Below are 17,858 nucleotides of genomic sequence, written 5' to 3'. Positions count from 1 at the left end.
TGGGTCACCATCTGTATTCACTGCTTCAGCGAAACTTTTGAAAACAACAAACACCTATCCCTTTTTAAGGGCTGACTCACTTCTTGAACCCTGACTATGGCTGGAAGGCAAAACCCCTATTTCAATGACCATATTACACTTTGTGTTTGGCAAATAAGGTTTAGCTGCTTCAGCAGTCTCTCTCCTCTTAGGATTGGGGAAAAGAGTCCATCTGTGGTTTTGTAGGTTTCAGTGCAGTGTAAGTTTCCTGCCTGGGTGTGTATCCCTTTAATTCTGATCTCTGCTGCAGGTGAATCTTTGTTTTTGTTGCTCAGGTTTGTTTGCAAGACTGTATGCAGGCAAAAGCACAAAAGAAAATTCCACAGGCAATCTCCAGCCCTTTAAACTTCAAAGGCCACCTCTCATCCCAAATTTCTGACACAATATGTAGGAGGACATGTGCAGAGGTACACAATGGAGACTGTTGTAAGGTGAAATCATAACAAGGCTTTATTGTGCCTGTCGCTTAAAACACAGCAAAAAAAAACAACATAAGCGAAATAGTGAGCCAAACAAAGAAAACCTATCTCTGCTTTGGAGACTATCTACACATGTAGCTCAGCCCTCTCTGACTGGGTTGGTTAGCTAGGCTCTTTTCCAGACCCAAATCATGGAGACATTTATCAATACACAGACCTAGATAATAGTCTTATAGAAAAAGTCTTATCTGTTAGCTGGGCTGCTGTAGGGGAAGCTTCTCTGCTCTCCTGGATGCACACCCTTGTGTGCACAGAAAATGTCAGGCTCCAGGTTAGAATCTTGTCCCCTGTGTCTTGTGGTCAGCTTGTCGCTCAAGATATCTGCCCTTCCTTGGTTCAGCCCAGTTGTGGACTAAGGAATCTCTGCGCTGTCTCCAAAGTTCAGCTCAGGTGTGAGCAAAGGAGTCTCACTTCCTGTCTCAAAAGACAGGCTTTTCTAAGCAATCAGCCAGGTGGTGTTAGTTAATTGCCTACCAGCAGTTAACCACCACACTGCTGGATTAGAGGCACATTTGTGAACAGGGATAAGTCCCCTGTTACACCCTGCTTCAGCACAGGTGGCTCAATCGGTGGCTCTTTGAACCAACTGTGCAGAAGCAGGGATATCCTGAAAACCTGACCTGTTGATGGCCTTTATGGACTGGAGCTGGCCCTACTTTGCTTTAGACTATAGTCCTTTCAGACCTGGAGCCCCCTTTGGCAACGGGGCCCCCGTTCTCTGGCCCCTTCTCCCCCGCCGCGTCAAGGAGAGATGTGCGGGACGGGGAGATTCAAATCCTGGGCAGGAGCGGGATATTCGGTCCGCTCCCCGTCCCGGAAGGCTCCGTCACACCTGTGGTGCGGGATACCGCACGGTTGTATGGCTATACCGTTATATTGTTGCTGGTTGTATTCGCGGATTGTGGTGGAGGCGGACATGTAAAGGCGTGTGTGTTGCCTTCGTCCCGGCTGTTGTCGCGCAAGTGTGATTTAAATGTGCCTGGCGGGGGGCTCCATGGGGCAGACACGCCCAGTGGTGGCGAGTGGGCGGGGCTCATTGGGGCGCGATTCCCTGGGGCCCAGTCTCGCTAATGGGCAGGCCAGTGGGGCGCCCGGATTGGTGGGTATTGCAGGCCATGGTTTGGGTACCATCTGTAGCACCAAGGTTGTGTATATTCTGGGAGAGGATGAAAGGGTTTGCAACTTTCTGTGCAAGTTTAGTTGGGTACGGGGAACTTTTCCGATCTGATGCTTGTTGTCTCTTATCAACTTCCCCCCTTCCTACGGCTGTACGACCTGCAGACGCCGGCTGTGCTGCCGGTAAGCTTCTTATCACCAGAAGAAAGGGCCGTTTCTGCTCTGTGAGCTCAGTGTGAGAATTTCTGCCAGGCGGCGGTGAGAGAAAAAGTTTGGCCATGATTAGGGATTAGTGTTCTGGCCTCGGACGGATTAAAAAGCAACAGCATCTCTCTATCTGAGGCCGACGTTAAGAGGGGCCGAGTGGGCTGCTAGGGAAATTGTGGTGGGAGGCTGCAGATAGATATCGCAACCCCTGTAGTGCTGCATAGAGATGTGCAACACAGTCGCCGGACTTTTTCAGGAAATATATGGCGAAACTGACCCCTTTTGCAAAACATTGTCTAAAACAAACATTTTTGACCGGGGGGGTGGGGGAGGGAGGGATGGGGAGAGGGGGTGGGGGAGGGAGGGATGGGGAGAGGGGGTGGGGGAGGGACGGGGAGGGGGGTTGGGGGAGGGGGGGGGCCAGATGAGAGGAGGCGTTAGGGGAACACAGGGGTGAGAGGAAGCAGAGATTTACTTATAAACCTACCCCAAAACACCTTTACACAACACGTGGAGAGACACGTGCACAAAACGGAGGATACCTGGGATATGCTAATTTGGATCATTTGAATATACTTTGCATATTCAAATCAGCATCTGGGACATTAACTCTTCAAGGCCCGAAGGACCGGCGATATTGTTACTGCTACACACATTAACCTCTTCAGTGCCCTGGGAAGCCTCGGGGCAACAGAATTGGGGGTGGAGCCACAGAAGTGCGTTACAATTTTACCGTAACATTATCGCCATTTTACGTATGGATATCCGGAGCGCGGACGTTGTGCTGACTCATATGTAGACGGGCGAATCTGCCCCAATCCGTATCCCGGATTTTCTCGCATTTTCAACCCCCAAATCCGTTGGGTCGGTTTTAATCCGCGCGGACTCATCACACACCGCCATTCGATACAATCGGTGGACGGATCTGTGGAATCCAATCCGCGGATTCAGCAACGCGTTGGCGGAGTCTTACAAATCCGTCCACAGATTGCGGATCCGCGGAGTGTATTGGCAATAACAACGAAAAATCAGCGAATCGCCGTTTTCAGATTGATCCGGTGACCAAAGGAACCGACCGACCCGCTGCGTGTCACGCGATTCGCGCGTCTCTACTCATATCCAAATCACACGGTAAGGCGCAGTTAACCTAACAACGGCGATCCTCAAACAAGGGGTGCGCAAACTTTTCCCCCAGCGCCCCCCTGCCTGCTCTCCCCCCCTGCTCGCGCCCCCCTCCTTAACTTGTCTTCGGCGTGTCACGTTGCCATGCCCTTGTCGCCGAAAAAAAGATAAGGGAAGTTGCAGAGGCCTCACGCGATCCACCCTCCCCCCCCCGCCATTTAATTTAAATGCCTCGGGGAAGAGTGCCGGGCCTCTGCAACTACTGCCCCCCCCCCCCCCTCGAAAAATGTCGCGCCCCCCCCGGGAGGGCGCACCCCCAGTTAGCGCACCCCTGCCTCAGACCTCCAGTCATGTGCGCACACGGTAATAACCCTATATTTTAAGATCTTCCAAAAGCTGCCGTTGCCAGCCCCCAGCCCCCAGCCCCCAGACCCTGATTATCTTTGAGGTTTTTTTCTGGGAATCGCCTGAAAGCAAAGTACCGAGTATGGGACTTAACCCTTTCATTACAAAATGTTATTATGGATCATATAAATGTCTGAAACGCATCATAAACTGTATTATGGTTTTTAGTGAATAAAGTGATATGTTGGTGTGAACTAGTATGGTACATAATGTAACGATGACTGTATGTACAGTAATGTATATCCATACATACCTCACCAATATCCATCCATATTTACTTCTTTATTAATGTACAATTCAAATTAATGTAGAATGGACACTATAAATGATGGAAAAAGATCAATAAGTGTTAAAATGTTACATTAGTCAATATTTCAATAAGATTTGCATTGGCTTTTGGTAATGCACACGAGTAACGCGTCTTTGTCGCGTGCGTTAATAATAACGCGCGTTACAGTGTATTGGAAATCGCGTCTCTGAGACATGAAAATCCAAGTTAATAGCGCTGCTACTTTGACAAACGGACGTTATTCTTGCATCTCATTCGGTTTGAGGATCCCCCGTTAATACAACGAAGAATAAAGCCCGTTCCCAATATGAGCGCTAAAATGGCGGGCTTTTGTGGATCTATCCCTTAGACCAGGGATTCTCAACAGATCAGGTTCTCAGGATATCCCGGCTTCAGCACAGGTGGCTCAATCGGTCTCTGCTTCAGCACAGGTGGCTCAATCAGTCCCTGCTTCAGCATAGGTGGCTCAACAGTCTCTGCTTCATGCTCTTTCTTCGACTGAGTCACTGATTGAGCCACCTGTGCTGAAGCAGGGACATCCTGAAAACCTGACCGGGAGGGGGAGGGGGGGGGTCTTGAGGACTGGAGTTGAGCCCCCCTGCCTTAGACTGTCAGCTTTTGGCGACAGGGACACACGGTACCTGCAAAATTCTGCGCGGACGCTTGTCAGTTCTAAAAAGACAGTAAAAGGGTATTATTATTATTAGAATCAGGGCGAGTTGCCCTAACCCGTTGAACACTCGAGGATATCTTTCTGGCCGGGAAGGAGTTAACGTATGCCAGGCACTTCTCCCCCCGACCTGAGAGTGCAGGTGACATGGTTGGAGGGGCAGAGCGTGGCGTTTTGGCTTGCCTTCTAAAAGCAGCCCCGGCTGTCACTCTGCGTCCCTCTCTGCGGGAACGCTCCCCGCTGGGAACTTTCTGCCTCACATTTGTTCAGCGTGAGCCTTGTTTAAATTCCCATTTCCATCACTCCTCCGAGGAGCGGGGGACCGAGCGGCCAGCAGGGCTCCAACGGAAGAAGGATTAGATAGTTTTTGCTGCCATGTTGATCGGTTTAACTTTCTTCTCGTTTTTGGGGGGGAGGGTCATTAACCCTTTCTTCCCCCCGTGCTCATGGGGTTGTGTCTGTGGGTCGATGACTACAATCTCTGGGTGGGTATTAACGGGAGTAATGATCCACTTTCATGCTTGTGTGCGGAGGGGGGTTGGGAGGTAGGTGTTCTGCAGTGTAAAGAGGACGCGTGTCTTTATGTCTATGTAGAGATATACATGTAGACGCACTGATACAGTGTATCAGTGTATCAGTGGGGTATTGTGTGTACATCAGTGTGTCTGTGTGTATCAGTGGGGATTTTGGGTGTACTGGATTAGGCTGCGTCCATAGACACTAAGCCCGTGCGGAGGCGTGCGGAGGCTGAGGGAAAGGTGGTGCTTTCCCTGGCCTTAGTACGCGCACCGCCCGGGGGCGTGTCTATGGGCGGGCCAGTGACGTCACGGAGCTGGTTCGCCCTCATTGGGCGAACCGCTCACGTGACCGCTCTATCGCTTGAGAAATCAGTTTTTACTGAGTTCACACGCATCGCGCGCCCCCTCCCGCTTCAGCGCGCCCACACGCTGTATAGACGCAATCACTGCCTTTAGGCAGTCTGATCGCTCAGGGTGCGGACGCGTCCGCACGGTCTGCCCCTGTATGGACGCAGCCTTAGTGAATTTGTGCAGTAAGATTAAAGAGCTGCAGGTTCTGGAGTTAGGGGCTAGCAGGTTAAAGGTGGCACAGGGCACCATTGGAAATTGTACCAACATAATATGTGCCCTCTCTGGCGCCCTTAGTAGGCATGTCTCTGAGTATGATCAGAGTAGGCATGTCTCTGAGTATGATCAAAGTAGGCATGTGTCTGAGTATGATCAGAGTAGGTATGTGTCTCTGAGTATGATCAGAGTAGGTATGTGTCTCTGAGTATGATCATAGTAGGCATGTGTCTCTGAGTATGATCAGAGTAGGTATGTGTATGTATCTGAGTATGATCAGACTAGGTATGTGTATGTATCTGAGTATGATCAGAGTAGGTATGTGTATGTATCTGAGTATGATCAGAGTAGGTATGTGTATGTATCTGAGTATGATCAGACTAGGTATGTGTATGTGTCTGAGTATGATCAGACTAGGTATGTGTATGTATCTGAGTATGATCAGACTAGGTATGTGTATGTATCTGAGTATGATCAGAGTAGGTATGTGTATGTATCTGAGTATAACCAGACTAGGTATGTGTATGTACCTGAGTATGATCAGAGTAGATATGTGTCTCTGAGTATGATCAGACTAGGTATGTGTATGTATCTGAGTATGATCAGAGTAGGCATGTGTATGTAACTGAGTATGATCAGACTAGGTATGTGTATGTATCTGAGTATGATCAGAGAAGGTATGTGTATGTATCTGAGTATGATCAGAGTCGGTATGTGTATGTACCTGAGTATGATCAGACTAGGTATGTGTATGTATCTGCGTATGATCAGACTAGGTATGTGTATGTATCTGAGTATAACCAGACTAGGTATGTGTATGTCTCTGAGTATGATCAGACTAGGTATGTGTATGTATCTGAGTATGATCAGACTAGGTATGTGTATGTATCTGAGTATGATCAGAGTAGGTATGTGTATGTATCTGAGTATGATCAGAGTAGGTATGTGTATGTACCTGAGTATGATCAGAGTAGGTATGTGTCTCTGAGTATGATCAGACTAGGTATGTGTATGTATCTGAGTATGATCAGAGTAGGCATGTGTATGTATCTGAGTATGATCAGACTAGGTATGTGTATGTATCTGAGTATGATCAGAGCAGGTATGTGTATGTATCTGAGTATGATCAGAGTCGGTATGTGTATGTACCTGAGTATGATCAGACTAGGTATGTGTATGTACCTGAGTATGATCAGACTAGGTATGTGTATGTACCTGAGTATGATCAGAGTAGGTATGTGTATGTATCTGAGTATGATCGGACTAGGTATGTGTATGTATCTGCGTATGATCGGACTAGGTATGTGTATGTATCTGAGTATGATCAGAGTAGGTATGTGTATGTATCTGCGTATGATCGGACTAGGTATATGTATGTATCTGAGTATGATCAGGCTAGGTATGATTGGAGTAAGATTATGAACATGTCAAAATTAATTTCAAACATCAAACTTCATACATATGACGCACCTTGTGTGTATGTATGTGTGTATGTATGTATGTATGTACAGGCATACCCCGCTTTAAGGACACTCACCTTAAGTACACTCGCGAGTAAGGACATATCGCCCAATAGGCAAACGCCAGCTCTCGCATGCGCCTGTCACCACGTCCTGAACAGCAATACCGGCTCCCTACCTGTACCGAAGCTGTGCGCAAGCGGGGAGACTATATCATGCGTTATTTACATCAGTTATGCACGTATATGACGATTGCAGTACAGTACATGCATCGATAAGTGGAGATAAGTGAGTGCTTCACTTTAAGTACATTTTCGCTTTACATACATGCTCCGGTCCCATTGTGTACGTTAATGTGGGGTATGCCTGTATATATGTGTGTATGTATCTCTTTATTTGTATAGCACTTCGCAGCAGTAAATAGGAATACGAGCTAAAGACATAAAAGTAACATTAGGAAAAGGAGTCCCTGCCCCGAAGAGCTTACAATCTAAGTACTTAGAATCTTTATGAAGGTTTGTTCTAGATTTTAGAGCTAAAATGTTGACGGCAAATCACAATCCGCACGCGATGTTGATGCCTCGGTCCCGGGGTCTGTGCACGGGGGTAGCGGTAGACACCCAGTCAAGGTTAATGGATGGATTCTCTCTATCCTTAATAAGTCGAGACGTCCCTCACTGCCCCTCCGAGGAAGTAATGACCATCCCAAGTGACGGGGCCGCTGACTCCGCACACAGCAGCATAATCCACAACCCCGGCAAGGGGACATGCCAGAGCCATGAGCTTCCGGCCAATTAACTAATATATCTGTGACGGGAGCCAATCAGACAGCTCTAATTAGGCTGCAGGGCTCCAGCAAATCTACATGGCAGGGAATACTCGTGTATACCGGGGACACCCAATGCTGGTACCCCACAGGGACCCGCTCTGGGACATCTGGCTGCAGCCGTTTCTCCTGCGAACAAATCTTCACCGTCGTTTAGCCACAAGTGACCTCGCCGCTGGGACACCCAGCCACTGCCCCTTACCCTAACAAGCCCTAATCTTAACCCCGACTACTAACGGTACCCTAAAAACCTTAACCCCTTACCCTAACCCAGGGCTGGCCCGTCCATTAGGCTAACCTAGGTAGTAGAAGCGTCTGGACGCGGAGGGCCAAGGTGCGGAGCGGCGGTGGTGGAGGGTCACTCTGCAGCAAAACGTCGGCGGGGACATGGCTAGGGCGAGAGGGCAGCGACTGAATGTCCCATTCCAGCAGGGACCTCACCTCCTGCATTACATGCACACACCTCCCTGCACAATACCCAGCAGGAACCGCACCTCCTGCATTACATGCACACACCTCCCTGCACTGTGATACCCTGAAGGAACCGCACCTCCTGCATTCCATGCACACATCTCCCTGCACTGTGATACCATGCAGGAACCTCACCTCCTGCATTCCATGCACACATCTCCCTGCACAATACCCTGCAGGAACCTCACCTCCTGCATTACATGCACACATCTCCCTGCACTGTGATACGCTGCAGGAACCGCACCTCCTGCATTACATGTACACACCTCCCTGCACAATACCCTGCAGGAACCGCACCTCCTGCATTCCATGCACACACCTCCCTGCACTGTGATACGCTGCAGTAACTACACCTCCTGCATTCCATGCACACACCTCCCTGCACTGTGATACCCTGCAGGAACCTCACCTCCTGCATTCCATGCACACACATCCCTGCACTGTGATACCCCGCAGGAACCTCACCTCCTGCATTCCATGCACACATCTCCCTGCACTGTGATACCCCGCAGGAACCTCACCTCCTGCATTACCTGTACACATCTCCCTGCACAATACCCTGCAGGAACCTCACCTCCTGCATTCCATGCACACATCTCCCTGCACTGTGATACCCTGCAGGAACCTCACCTCCTGCATTACATGCACACACCTCCCTGCACTGTGATACCCTGCAGGAACCTCACCTCCTGCATTCCATGCACACACTTCCCTGCACTGTGATACCCTGCAGGAACCTCACCTCCTGCATTCCATGCACACACCTCCCTGCACTGTGATACCCTGCAGGAACCTCACCTCCTGCATTACATGCACACACCTCCCTGCACTGTGATACCATGCAGGAACCTCACCTCCTGCATTACATGCACACACCTCCCTGCACTGTGATACCCTGCAGGAACCTCACCTCCTGCATTCCATGCACACATCTCCCTGCACTGTGATACCCCGCAGGAACCTCACCTCCTGCATTACATGTACACATCTCCCTGCACAATACCCTGCAGGAACCTCACCTCCTGCATTCCATGCACACACCTCCCTGCACTGTGATACCCTGCAGGAACCTCACCTCCTGCATTACATGCACACATCTCTCTGCACTGTGATATGCTGCAGGAACCGCACCTCCTGCATTACATGTACACACCTCCCTGCACAATACCCTGCAGGAACCGCACCTCCTGCATTCCATGCACACATCTCCCTGCACTGTGATACGCTGCAGGAACCGCACCTCCTGCATTTCATGCACACACCTCCCTGCACTGTGATACCCCGCAGGAACCTCACCTCCTGCATTCCATGCACACACCTCCCTGCACTGTGATACCCCGCAGGAACCTCACTTCCTGCATTCCATGCACACACCTCCCTGCACTGTGATACCCTGCAGGAACCTCACCTCCTGCATTCCATGCACACACCTCCCTGCACTGTGTTACGCTGCAGGAACCTCACCTCCTGCATTCCATGCACACATCTCCCTGCACTGTGATACCCCGCAGGAACCGCACCTCCTGCATTCCATGCACACACCTCCCTGCACTGTGATATGCTGCAGGAACCTCACATCCTGCATTACATGTACACACTGAAGTATTTGCACTGCACCCTCCCAGGTAGTGTTATCACACACGCCCTTCCCAGGGGACACTATAACTTTACCTTAAAGCTCTGCTGAAGTGGGGTCACCATCCAATCCTTCCATGTCTATAGGTAACAATAGGATTGTAGTCATGGAATTACCTTTCTAAACGTTGGTCCTATGGTGCCCAATCTCTCCGGAAGAAAGGAGATTAGAGGTCGGCAGTAAAGTGGCACTCAGTTAGCGCGAGTTGTACTCAGTACACAAGGCTCACTCAGTCTTTCCCAACATCAATAACCTTGTAACATTCATTGGAGCCTGAGTCTTTAAAGTGTGGATTATTCCACTAAAATGTTGTATGATTGCCTTATAACCTCCAAATCTCTCTCATCACTGAGCTTTAACCCTGACATGAAATGCTGCAGGCGAATACTGAGGTACTCTGACAGCTGTGAGTATGGGGGGGAGGGGGGGACTCAGTTGGGGGGGAGTATTCCACACTACACAGGAAAAATAATCTCTTACACAATGCTGCAGGAGATACAGAGACACACACACAGACATTTACACAGTCCCTGTGCCCAGGAGCTTACACTCTGATAACCTGTAGCTCCGTGATCAAGCGTTGGCATCTAGTTTCGATGCCGTTTTTGCCTCTCCGAAGTCGTCGGTATTAGCCCTGCGCACACCCTCTGTCCCAGGGGGTGTTGTTTCTCGGGGTACTCAGTAAATATTTGGCACCTGACCTCATTAAAGGAAACCCTGCAGCCAGTGCCGGCTTTACTGAGGCTTTTGGCTTTTGATGAGGGGTCAAGACGGCTCAAGCCGGAATAAGACATTTAAGCCCACCTTTACTAAGCAGTCTTCTGCCGTAAAACCCCTTTCACGCTAGAAGACGCCTAACTAGCGGCCTGCGTCACATGCGAGACACTGCATTAACCCCTTTGCTTCCAGATCGGCTTGCAACGCATCGCAAAAGAATATAGCGCGTAATGGGAATAAGCGCTACAGACATAAAGGTAAACATTAGGAAAAGAAGTCCCTGCTCCCAAGAGCTTGCAATCAGGCCGCGGGATCTTGCTACAAAGCCTCTCTTGTGTGTTGGGTATAAGCAGCAGCGCGATGAAATAAAAGCCAGGTATCAGGGATGCGAGCAGCTACAATATGCATTCATCAAAAGGCGATGGGACACGGAGAATGCAGAACTTTCTTCTTCTTATCTCAAAGCCGGCACGCTGGCTTCCTTCCTAAAGGGACGGAGATTTGCATGAAACTGTATCTACGTTCTAACGTTCTAACAAATACAACGTGGCGTTTTCTGTAAAAACCTGGTGGAAACAGCTTTGTTCCCTTAAAAACACACACAGGTCCTCCTAATATCCCGCAAAGCACCGCTACTTTTGAGTAGCAGTGGAATATATATATAGATATATATATATCTCTATATATATATATATATATATATATATCTCTCTCTCTATATATATATATATATATATATATATATATATATATACACACACACACACAGCACGGTCTGAGACTGTCACGGAGAAACCGTTATTAGCCGTGCAATGCGTTGCAGGCCCCAGCTGGCGGTGCAGGGGTTAATTCCGCTGCTCCGTGCCTGTGCATGGTCTCCTGCTGCCTAAAGTCTCAGCACGCACGGAACATGCTAATTGTATGAATAATGAGCAGAACTCTCGTGGAAAGATCTGAGACCTTTAAGCTTTGCTGCCGGTTAAAGCCCAGAATGCAAAGCAAGCCAAGGCTGCTCTCCTTGCGGCTGTGTAAAAAGGGGGGAGCACGCAGAGGAGATGGGGGGGTGACGGGGGTAGCGGAGCAGGGAGGGGGAGCAGAGCATGAAGGGGAAAGGGGCAGGGGGAGCAGTGCAGCAGGGAGGGGGAGCACGGGCGGGGGAGGGGGAGCACGGGCGGGGGAGGGGGAGCACAGGCGGGGGAGGGGGAGCACGGGCGGGGGAGGAAACAGATCTCGAGTTTGTTTTGGTTTATTGTTATATCTGACAATTGTATTCTCTGTCACGTCCCAGTCTGAGCGCGGTTTATCTTCCTGTTCGCTTCCTAATCACCCTCTACTTTTTGGGGGGGAGGCATGAGCACCATTTTAAAGCACAAGATCCCTCCCCCCCCCTTTTTTTTTTGTTCCAAAAACGCAGGTTTTCATCTTGTGTTATGAATTTAGCTTTATTTCCCCATTTTCAGGCCGACGGCACATTTCATGGCATCGCCTGTTAACCTCTTGTCTACAAGGAGCAGGCGCTGGGATTGTGAGCCAGGATCACCCGCTTCAAAGGCCCAGGCATTACCGCTCGGTCTCGGTGCTCGGGACTGGTTAGACCAGCGGCTGCGCCACTCCAGACCTTTTTTTTTTATTTCATCCTTCTCCGGGAGATATAAGCGCTTGAAATAGTAATTGCCCGGGAGGTTAAAATGAAGCTCTCCCTGGAGCCCAGTGCCGTCTAAGGGTTACCATGGTAACCTCAGAATATAGATATTATTATTATTATATAATGTAATATAATAAATTACATGCATTTAAAGCAGGGGAAAATATACTAACCTTATAGGGGTAAAACTCATAGGCTTCTGTGGGGTTGCTGCTTTAGACCAGGGGTGGGCAACTCCAGTCATCAAGGGCCACCAACAGGCCAGGTATTCAGGATATCCCTGCTTCAGCACAGGATTGAGCCACCTGGGCTGAAGCAAGGATATCCTTAAAACCTGACCTGTTGGATGGGGTCTTGAGGAATGGAGTTGAGTAACACAGGGTTAGAGGGCGTTAGTGGCGGGCCGTTGGAAAAAATAATGCTTTTTGGAGCAAGAACAGTGGAAGTGTGGTGCTCACTACTGCTTTAGATTGCCGAGTGTTCATATACTAGCCAGGCCATTATAATGCATTGTAGAGTAATGTGCTACAGACCTTTCAGGCGGTAAAGGGAATTATGGGTAGAGAGGGAATAACCTGCATTACTGGGGTTCAGTTCAGTGACGGCCTTTCATGTATTTCCAACACAAATCATGCAGCAGCTCCCCTGGGCCCAGTTGGCCGGCATCCCTTGAATAATTCTTAAAGCAGTGTTGCCTGCCTTACTGTGCCCGCGTCGGTGTCCTGACCTCCTACCTCTGTAATGACATTATATCCTTTTATTAACTCTGTATGTATATTTATAGCACTTTGTTCACTGTCAGCACTATATAAGAATAACAATCTTTAGCTTTGTATCACGTCATCCGTCCGTGTCTCTCTCTCTCTCTTCAAACTCTCTCCCTGCGCCTAGCTCTCACTCCCCCTGTGTATGTGTATACACTATATATATGCCCCTTACCCTTATTGTCTCTTGTTAACACTCTCTCCTCTCACCCAGTGCCTAGCTCTCTCTCCCCCTCTGTGTATGTATGTGTGTGTGTGTGTGTGTATATATATGTGTGTGTGTATATATATATATATATATATATATGCCCCCTACCTGTATTATCTTTTGTTAACACTCTCTCTCTAATTCCCACTGTATTGTATCTCTCTCATCCCATCCTTTATTTTAACACACGCAATCTCTCTCTCTCTTTCTGTGTGTGTTCCTACTGTATCTCTCTCTGTGTTCCTATCTCTCTCATTCCCACTCCACTGTATCTTTCTCATTCCCACTGTACTGTATCTCTCTCTCTCTCTCGCTCCTCCAACCTTTCTCTTTCTTTTTAACACACACAATCTCTCTCAAATCAAATCAAATAGGCTTTATTGGCATGACGAAAGAACATTTCAGTATTGCCAAAGCGTGAATAATAAGGGGTAGGGTACAATGATTACACAGAATCTCTCTCTCTCTCTCTCTCTCTCTCTCTCTCACACGCTACTGTATTTCTCTCCTTCCATCCTATCTTCCTTTTTAACACAATCTCACTTCCTATATCTCTTTCTCTCTCTCTCTGTTCCTATCTCTCTCTCTCTCTCTCTCTCTCTCTCTCTCTTTTCCTATCTCTCTCTTGTTCCCACTCTACTGTATCTCTCTCCTTCCATCCTTTCTCTTTAATACACACTCTCTCTCTCTGTCCCTATCTCTCTCTTCCCCGCCCTCTCTCAGCCTGTTTGTCTCTATCTCTCTGCTTGTTTATGCCTGTCTCTCTCACTCTCTTTCTCTGTTCACATCTCTCTCTTCCCCACTTTACAATATCTCTCTCTCTCTCTCTCTCTCTCTCTCTCTCGCCCAGTCACAACTGAATATTGATCTTGCTGACTGTATACCACTGTTTCTATGGAAATGAGAACTTTGAGGATTCCCTGGGGTGAGATAAGGGATCTGCGTGGTCCTTTGCATCTTGCAGCCAGTGGGAGAAACAGACAATTAGGGCTGGGAGCCTGGGACATCACATTACACACACTCCTACAGATAGTCCAAAGCAGGGTAACCACCTGAGTCTAATAGCCCAAGTACGTCCTCCTTGTACACCACCAAGCCCCATATTCATTTACACGTCCCTGAGAATGACTGTCTGTCTGTATCTGGCACCAGGAATAGGGGGGTTACTGCTCACCACAAAGCAAGTCTGTCTTCCTCACTAGAAGCAGGGGCATCTCTAATATACAGATACACTGCAGAGTAACAGGGCATCTCTCATAAACAGATACACTGCAGAGTAACAGGGCATCTCTAATATACAGATACACTGCAGAGTAACAGGGCATCTCTAATATACAGATACACTGCAGAGTAACAGGGCATCTCTAATATACAGATACACTGCAGAGTAACAGGGCATCTCTAATATACAGATACACTGCAGAGTAACAGGGCATCTCTCATAAACAGATACACTGCAGAGTAACAGGGCATCTCTAATATACAGATACACTGCAGAGTAACAGGGCATCTCCAATATACAGATACACTGCAGAGTAACAGGGCATCTCTAATATACAGATACACTGCAGAGTAACAGGGCATCTCTAATATACAGATACACTGCAGAGTAACAGGGCATCTCTAATATACAGATACACTGCAGAGTAACAGGGCATCTATCATAAACAGATACACTGCAGAGTAACAGGGCATCTCTAATATACAGATACACTGCAGAGTAACAGGGCATCTCTAATATACAGATACTGTACACTGCAGAGTAACAGGGCATCTCTAATATACAGATACACTGCAGAGTAACAGGGCATCTCTAATATACAGATACACTGCAGAGTAACATGGCATCTCTAATATACAGATACACTGCAGAGTAACAGGGCATCTCTAATAAACAGATACACTGCAGAGTAACAGGGCATCTCTAATAAACAGATACACTGCAGAGTAACAGGGCATCTCTAATATACAGATACACTGCAGAGTAACAGGGCATCTCTAATATACAGATACACTGCAGAGTAACAGGGCATCTCTCATAAACAGATACACTGCAGAGTAACAGGGCATCTCTAATAAACAGATACACTGCAGAGTAACAGGGCATCTCTAATATACAGATACACTGCAGAGTAACAGGGCATCTCTAATATACAGATACACTGCAGAGTAACCGGGCATCTCTAATATACAGATACACTGCAGAGTAACAGGGCATCTGTTTCATACGCCCATAATATATATTATCTTTAACTGTGCATGCAATGTCTTGTATATAATGTATACCCTGTTCATTTATGTAACTGTATTTGTAACCATGTATTATTTGTCTTAACTCTGTGCCCAGGACATACCTGAAAACGAGAGGTAACTCTCAATGTATTACTTCCTGGTAACACATTTTATAAATAAATAAATAAATCTCTAACACACAGATACACTGCAGAGTAAGGGGGCATCTCTACTACACAGATATACTGCAGAGTAAGGGGGCATCTCTAATATACAGATACACTGCAGAGTAAGGGGGCATCTCTACTACACAGATATACTGCAGAGTAAGGGGGCATCTCTACTACACAGATATACTGCAGAGTAAGGGGGCATCTCTAATATACAGATACACTGCAGAGTAACAGGGCATCTCTAATATACAGATACACTGCAGAGTAACAGGGCATCTCTAATATACAGATACACTGCAGAGTAACAGGGCATCTCTAATATACAGATACACTGCAGAGTAACAGGGCATCTCTAATATACAGATACACTGCAGAGTAACAGGGCATCTCTCATAAACAGATACACTGCAGAGTAATAGGGCATCTCTAATATACAGATACACTGCAGAGTAACAGGGCATCTCTAATATACAGATACACTGCAGAGTAACAGGGCATCTCTAATATACAGATACACTGCAGAGTAACAGGGCATCTCTAATATACAGATACACTGCAGAGTAACAGGGCATCTCTAATATACAGATACACTGCAGAGTAAGGGGGCATCTCTAGTACACAGAAACACTGCAGAGTAACAGGGCATCTCTAATAAACAGATACACTGCAGAGTAACAGGGCATCTCTAATATACAGATACACTGCAGAGTAACAGGGCATCTCTAATATACAGATACTGTACACTGCAGAGTAACAGGGCATCTCTAATATACAGATACACTGCAGAGTAACAGGGCATCTCTAATATACAGATACACTGCAGAGTAACCGGGCATCTCTAATATACAGATACACTGCAGAGTAACAGGGCATCTCTAATATACAGATACACTGCAGAGTAACAGGGCATCTCTAATATACAGATACACTGCAGAGTAAGGGGGCATCTCTAGTACACAGAAACACTGCAGAGTAACGGGGCATCTCTAATACACGGGGGGGGGGGGCAGGATACTTAAGTATTACTTTACGCAGGAGTCTATGCTAATTTTGCATCAATTAAATCCAGCAGGTCTCAGGTGGTGTTAAACTCCTCTACGGTCTCTTATTTAAAATGCTGTGACGTCATTTCCCGGTGTTGGAGAAGAGTCCATCTCTATTTAAGTGAATGGGGCTAAAGTTTTCTCCAGCTTGGGGAAGTGTCTTTACCGGTTCTTAGATCAGCGTCAAATCCAAGAAGCGCTGACACGAGAATATCAGGGGCAGCTAATAACACCCTGATAACATAGAGCAGGGGTAACCAACTCCTGTCCTCAAGGGCCACCAACAGGTCAGGTTTTAAGGATGTCCCCGCTTCAGCACAAGTGACTAAATCTGAGCCACTGATTGAGCCACCTGTGCTGAAGCAGGGATATCCTTAAAACCTGACCTGTTGGTGGCCCTTGAAGACTGGAGTTTGGCCGCCCCTGCCATAGTCCCTTAGTTTAGTTAGTATGCTCAGTAACCGCGCAAACCTTAACTCTCTAAGGTAAGGTTTATACCGATTCCTACGTCCCCTGAGACAAGCCATCCTTCCCCATCAGTTCCCAATAACCCCCCTGCCCCCTCCCCCAAAAAGAAATAAAATAGCGCAGTCCCCAGTGATATAAATGGGAAGCCAAAGGCGAGTGTGCAGAGTAATCTGTGTATAATGCGATCATCTCCGGGGTCCTTATATTCCTGACGATATCACCGTGGACTGGGGCTGGTAGTATAATTTCATATCCAGGTGGGAAGATGCAGCCCGAGATCTAATTACCCAATGGAATCTGGTGCAGTCAGCAAATCGAGGCGGGAGGAAAGCAGTGGGGGCCGCACAGAGACTCTATTATCCAGGACCCCCAGGGATGGTGGGGTGACAGGTAGGATGATAAAGGGTGGTGGGGTGGAGGGGGGAGGACCTGGGGGTACTTGGCTGAAAGGAGTCTCTTGTCTGACCTGTAAGCTGCTGGAGAGTGCAGGATCAGCCCCGTTTTGCAGCGGAGTTCTACTTTGGGAGTTCAGAGGTTTTTTAACCCCTACGCTGCCACAGGATAAATGAAGCACTGACGTTGCGCTGTGTATGGGGCCAAATTGATGTCCAATGGTTAAAGCTATTTATGGACGCCTGTGCTTCTCCAAAGGCCAACTAGGATAAGAGGCCAGGACAGGACAGGTGAGAGATGAGGCCCGTAGTGTCAACTTAATGTCATAACGCACATTTGTGAGTGGCTTCGATTGCGTGTCACTTTGTGGAGAGCTACGGGGCTTGTTCTTTAAAGTGCAATAGCACCGGTCG

Source organism: Ascaphus truei, unplaced genomic scaffold (genome assembly GCF_040206685.1).
Source record: "Ascaphus truei isolate aAscTru1 unplaced genomic scaffold, aAscTru1.hap1 HAP1_SCAFFOLD_650, whole genome shotgun sequence".
Classification (NCBI taxonomy): Eukaryota; Metazoa; Chordata; class Amphibia; order Anura; family Ascaphidae; genus Ascaphus; species Ascaphus truei.
This window is presented reverse-complemented; position numbering follows the sequence as displayed.